The sequence below is a fragment of the Brassica napus genome, chromosome C7 (assembly GCF_020379485.1).
Source record: "Brassica napus cultivar Da-Ae chromosome C7, Da-Ae, whole genome shotgun sequence".
Lineage (NCBI taxonomy): Eukaryota > Viridiplantae > Streptophyta > Magnoliopsida > Brassicales > Brassicaceae > Brassica > Brassica napus.
In genome coordinates, this window is record NC_063450.1 from 1778781 (window position 1) to 1785565 (window position 6785).

Sequence of the window (6785 nt, forward strand, 5' to 3'; positions counted from 1 at the left end):
TTAGAGAGAGAAAATGTGATAAATAATCTACACAAGGCGTTATCTTCCAGACTTGTCTGAAAAATCCGATCCCATGTATACCAAGCCCCAAGACAAGCGGTTATGTCAGGTTTAGTGTTGGAAATCAGCTTTGGTTACCTCATACGGTCAAGGCAAGTACGTAGTTGATAGGTTGATCTACTTTAGCATCTATAGTGCTATCTGCAATCAGTAAATCTAAAATGGTGCTAAAGATTGGATAGACATTCAAGCTTAAATCAATATAAGATTATAGTCCCATTTTCAATAGCTAAGCATAATTTATTAAAATTTCTTTTATATAAGAATAAAATAAATTAAATCAGTAAATCTCCCCCCAGATGTAAATTACACTGTCCCAGTGTAACGCATCCGGAGTTATGATAGAATAATTCATGATGTATGAAATGTAACAAGTAAGGAAGATACATCTGACCGGATTAGATATCTATCGATGGGAAAGTGTTGCATCGATCGTCGTGTGGTTATCTATGTCGAGCGATGTCGACGTCTCGTCGGCGGTCGATATTATGGTCCTCCTACTTGGGTCTCCTAAATCTAAAAGAAATAAAACGAAAGTAAATAAATGCTAGCTAATAAAACCAAAAAAAACTACCTAATAATGGGTTGCCTCCCACTCAGCGCTTGGTTATAGTAATTTAGCTTGACCGTGGTAGTGATTGGCTATTTGGTGGAGAAGCAGCAGCTTGTTGGAAAACCAGCTTCCACATCATCTCTGCACATTCTGGACCAAAATGCAATGAAACTTCTTGTGGCCTTATCATTTCTTGTCCATTTGTCATCCATCTTCTCGAGTACATTGGAGATGTTTTGTAGCCTATCTTGAACGTTGTCAATGCTGACCTGGTGCCAGCCTATGTTGTCATAGGCGTATGATGAAAGTTCTGTCAGTTCCTTGTGCATTGACTCTAGCGTCTTGTGTATCAGCTGCTCGCCGGCTGGTGTAGACTCGGCGTCGATCAATGCGATTATGTGTTCGTCGGTCGATCTCGGCGACTTACCATCGAGCGATTTCGCTCGCGTCCTCTCGATCGATGCTGATATCTGGTGCTGAGCTGCGAGTTGCCTCTGAATGGCTTTGACTTCTTTATGTAGCCATTCTGCCTGGCTGTCTAGTCCACTGATTTTGTTGTCGAATGGAAAGTAGATGTCATCACAGCGTTTCTCAAGTCGTTCCTCCATGGTACCTATAGCAGTGTAGATCTTGGATGTGATCTTGTCAACCTCTGCTGCTGTGTAGGGAAGTAACTCCACAGGATTCTTGCCATCGATCCAAGGCCCTTGTAGCCTGTCGATCGAAGATGAGTTTGCCTGCAAAAAATTTTGATTAGTAATGTTATCAATATCCCTTTGGGCATGAAGTATTTGCTAGAAAATTTGTTTAAATCTATCATGACTTGTGATACAAAGCGGTCATGCACGATTTCGTAAGTCTGCAGCCTATTATCCACGGCTGAGATCTTAGCGTCGAGCGATGTGATGGTACACACGTCGATCGATGTGGCTGGTTGTTGGTCCTTCTTGCGAATGGTGTCCAGATCTTGCTGTAGTAGCTCGATTTTAGTGCTCAGCCAGTCCACGTTGTTGTTGAGAGGGTAGTACACGTCGTTTATCCTTGTGTCGATGTATGAGATTTCCCATGCATCCTTGTGTTCTGCTGAACATTGCAGTTCTGCAGGGATCTGGGCTGTAAAAAGACTGACGTCGATTGATGGTGCATGTGGTGCGTCGATCGATGCTGAGGTCGTGGCTTCCTTCTCAAGTTTCTGACGTAAACTCTCAATTTATGTCCTCATTTCTACCATACTTCTGAAAAGCTCATTGTAGCCTCTATCTAAAGGTTGATGTGTATCTTCTACCAATGATTTGAGCACCTCTCCCAGTTTTTCCTGAGCTCCACAAATACCAGTCACCATCTCGTTGATTTCATCTTTGGTGTAGCGTTCTGGTGCCAGTTTTGTGAGTGTGAAGGAAGTGGCATGTTCTGGAAGACAGATGTGGCTCTCTTCAAAAAGAGATGCTCTTTCCAGTATTTTCCTGATGTCGTCCTTTGTGACAGGTATCATCTCACCAGCTATGCCTCGTGCGTGTCCACACTCATCTCTGTAGACTCCATACTCGTCCCTTCGTTCCCAAGTGAACTTTCTAGCTCCATACATTTCATAAGCGCGGTTTCCAAATTCATAACGTTTGTCAATCGACGTCGGGTCATCCCTATCGTTCGACGTTGGTGTTAACCTGTCGATCGATGTCGGGGTTGTCCCGTGGATCGATGCTTGGCCTTTTGGTTAGCGTGATAGATCTGGATTGTTTTCTGTTGTGGCGACTCCTACGTGTTTGTTTGGATCGGTTTGAATGACGTCTGGAGTGCCACGTTGCTGTGAGAATAGGTTGTCAGGTCCATTGGCCACTTGAAGGATATCTGATATGTCCTCTATGGACACTTGTAAGATCCTTCCATCTATTGCACGTGTGATGCCATCTGGGTCCCTGAAAATACCAAATTCATCATGTGTTAGAAAACCGTAATCAATGTTTGCATTATCATTCAATTTAGAAATAGAAAGATTAGGGTTTAAAGCAGTATCGATCGATGTTGATACAGATGCATCCATCGAGGGCAGAAGAATTTCTGCATAACTTGTGTTCTTGAGATGATTTCTCTTCATGGATTTTCCTGTTGATGTAGATGGAAGAGTGTTCATCTTTTCTGCTTGTGTGTCTGCTCTGGTGTGTGGAGGTGGTTTTGGGGGTGCAAAATGTTTTAAATAGGTATCCATAAACCTAGTTGGAGAGGGAATATTCTCCTGCTCCTAAATTTTCGCTGCGGCGCGAATATCGATCGATGTTCCTGTATGGGTGTCGATCGATTTGAGCGGTTGTTTTGCTGGACGGGGGTGGCTATCGACCGATATGGAGTGCACTTCGTTGAACGATGTTGGAAACATGTTGGTGAATGTATGTGTTTCAAATCTTTCATCCTGCAAAGCCATTTCTATTGCACGTTCCTTCCAATAATCCTCATCGTATTCCTCTGTATGTTCCTCGTTAGGTGAAGTAATTACAGTGTCAACTGCAAAGCTTTCATGGAAACCACTGTCTGCCCAACTGCCTATGGAATAATCATCACGTCCTCTCGTGCTTGGAGGTTGGAAGGCAAAGTGTGGGTAACAATGATTAGGTGTAGCGAAATGGTTAACCGGCTGATCAACGTCGAGCGACGTGTTGTTGCGGTCATCGGTCACTGTTGACTCGTTGGAATCGATCAATGGAAAAGTGGGGGTGTCGATCGATTCCGAATACTCTATTTCGTACTCCGATTCGTACTCTGCTCCACAATGGCATGCCCCAATGAAGCCAAGTTCTTTCCCGTAATCCACATAATTAATAACCTTTCTCTTAGGTTGGATAGGGTCGTAGTGGATGTTGGGGTCTATCAGCGTGAGACACAATTTGTTTTTGTTCATGTCACATACAGCTCCTACTGTAGCTAGGAAAGATCTTCCAAGCAGAAGTGAAGAGTTCCAGTTAAGCTCGATGTCTAGGACATGAAAATCTACCGGGACAAGGGCATTACCAATCTGTACCTCCAGATCTCTTATGATACCTCCTGATCATTTTTCTGGAAGATCAACGAAGGTGAAGGATTCTGTTGAAGGTTCGATGGTCAAACCAAGATGGTCTGCCATGATCCTAGGGAGGATATTAACTGATGCTCCTGTGTCACACATTGAATGGGGAAATTCAACACCCTTGACTACGCATGGTATTGCAAACTTCTCAGAATCACTCTTCTTCGTCAATGTGATCCTTTGTTTCATCTTCTCTCTGACTTGATGAAACATTCTCCTAATGTCCTCCTCAGTTACCTTTGTTTCTCTGAAGAACATCCACAACCGGTGTGTGAAGTAAGCTTCATCAAAAGCTTTTTTTCGATTGGGATTCTTTTCCTTAACTTTCTCCCTTCAGTTTCCTGATCTTCTTGAACTAGTTCTGGTGAACTATTTAAAGGGTTGGGTTTTGGTTCGGGTGGGCTAGCTAAAGGTTTAGGTGGTGGTCTGAGTGCGTTGATATAATCATTATCGATTGAGGGTAACCGCACTCAGTATGTCAGAGGTGCCTGTCGATCGATGGGAGGTGTGTTGTGACGATCAAAGTCGGACTCACTCTGACGATCGATGGTTCGCTCAACCGATGGATCAATTTTATCATAGAAAGGGGAGGGTGGGTGAGGATGCTTAGCTGTGAATTCCTCATGAGTTAAAATTCGAACTGCATTGCATTCAGTTGATTTAGCGGATGACGTCGATCGATGACTGGAGTAATCCGTCCATCGATCTTCGTCATGGTCTTTCGATCAATGCGAGTTCATCGACATCGGTCGACACCATCGGGATCCGCCGAGACTCATGGAGCTTTCGATTTCGAAGTCTCCTTCCTCAAGCTTTTCATGTCTTACCACTTGCCAGAAATCGTCATCTATGATGGCATTTACGTGGTGTTTTCCTTTAATAGCTCCTGCCTCTCTAGCGAAAGCTTCTTGCTTCTTTATAGTCTCGCCAGTCTGAATTACTTGCGTTTCAAGTTTTCTCACCTGAGTCACTAAGGTCTTGATTTTGGTGTTCAGATTGTTGTAGGCGTAGTCTATTTTACCGTTGAAATCTACGGTGATTTCTTCGATCTTGCTTTCCTGAGTCTGGGGTGGTGGATTCTGGTAGTAGGAGTTCGAGTAGCTTTTGTTGTTGTTGAAGGGTTTTTGAAATTGTGAACTCTGGTTACTTCTTTGACCATTTCCAAAGAAGTTTCTGTTTCCGCCCTGGTTTCCAAATTTCTGGAAGCCGGTACCTCCGATGTAGTTCACATTTTCTTCTCCTTCCGTATCTGCTACTTCTCCTTCAGCTAAACAGACTTGCTTCCTAAGAAGCTCGTGCACCACACATAACTTAGCTCTTACTTCGTCCATCTGTTCTTTCCCGATAGAGGCTACATACTTCTTTCGTTTAGAGTCAGTGTTTTTGGTACTGCTGCTGTTAGCGAGGTTTTCGATAAGTCTCACAGCTTCCAACGAATTCCGTGTAGTGAAGTTTCCTTCGCTCGCCGTGTCAAGAGCCATTTGATATTGTAAGGCGAGACCTCGGAAGAAAGTGCTTAGCAGCTACACTTCGTTAAATCTGTGGTGTGGACAGTCTCGCTGGAAGAACCTAAATCTAATCCACGGATCTTTGAAGGACTCTCCAGCCTCCTGTGAGAATATGGAAATTTTGTTCCGAAGTTCTTCGCACTACAAGAAAAATGAGTATTTATTGCGCCGGGAAAACGTTATATTACGATACCATAGCGTTATTAGGTACGCTGTATTATCGGCCGCGATAATAGGTCTTCCACTTAAGATAGCACTTTTCGCTTCCGCTACATTATGTTTTATATAGATAGCGTTTTCGCTTTTGCTATTTTAATATTTTAATATAGCATTTGTTTTCCGATATTGATTCCAAGCCATATACTTTTACAGATTTCTCTTTTGTAGCGTTAATGCTATGTTAATTTTAAAGAGTAATATAATAAAATTTCAATATAATAAATATTAAACATAATTAATATTAAGCATTAATTAATATTAAACATTAAAAGAGTACATATCCTGTTTACATACATGTTCAACAACATCCACCAACACAAACGAACCAAACAACACACATAAAGTTTTAAAACATAGCTATGAAACATAGAAGCATCAGACAAATATAACTTTGTCATTAGGCCAAGCCACAGTGGTACCTAGAGCATCGGATATGAATTCAACTTCTGCATTTGGTCTCCAAACTTTTGCATCGCCAATCTTTGCCACTACAACGAAGACCTTGGAAGCATTTTCACCTAACGGGACAAAGTGGACTCTATCCTCTGGATTTGTGGAAACAACACGGCCCTCAGCGACAGTCTTTCCCGAGTTAAAGCAATCTAACAAGAGGCAGTTCTTCTCTGGACTTGATTTAGCAGTGTCCAAGCTGTTACTGACACTCTATCACCGAAACAAAGCATCAGGCCACAGTTAATAACAATTCCAATGCATCTATTAATTTCCAAAACATTACCGAGGTGAAGATGATAATGGCGAAACTGTTTTTGGCGACTGGTTAATGATATCTATCTTCTGAATTGGCCAAGCGATATTGAGATGAAGTGCATCAGCAATGTTTGACATCTTAGGACTAGGTCTCCACAAATAAGCATTCTTCTTAAGCACCTTTTCAATTTTGACAACTGCAGCATTGGGTCTAAGGGGAATGTTGTTGACCAGTTGCTTGGGATCAGTTGAAAACAAACCACCCTCAGCAATCACATCATCAGAAGCGCAGTCAATGATGAGTATTTTATCCGGTGATGCCTAAGACATGAATAATGTGTTACACCAGAATTCAAACAGAAAAACAATTCATACAAGATTAGAGAAATAAGATGTTTACCGATGAAGCAGTTGTGTGACTTTCAGGTGTGGTGCCTTGGTCGTTATCCAGTATTACTTTGTCTGCTGGCCATGCGATTTTGTTATCCATTGCTTGTCCAAGTGAAAATATAGTTTTGGTTGGCCTCCAGACATAAGCATCAGCTTTTGTTACAGCATTGACAATTACAGCGGTTGCTCCAGGTCCAAGAGGAACACGCCCAATTTTGTACATTGGTTCAGTCGAGCAGAACTCTCCTTCCCCAACAACAACATCATCTGCTTCACACCAATCCAGTAG

At 42.4% G+C, this 6785-nt stretch overlaps 1 non-coding gene across 1 annotated transcript; it reads left to right on the forward strand.

Moving 5' to 3' along the window:
- Window positions 1-5207: 5207 nt before the first annotated feature.
- On the forward strand, window positions 5208-5314 carry LOC125590942. The gene has a single exon (XR_007326939.1). It is a non-coding gene; the product is annotated as a small nucleolar RNA R71 (small nucleolar RNA).
- The last annotated feature ends 1471 nt before the right edge of the window (window positions 5315-6785 follow it).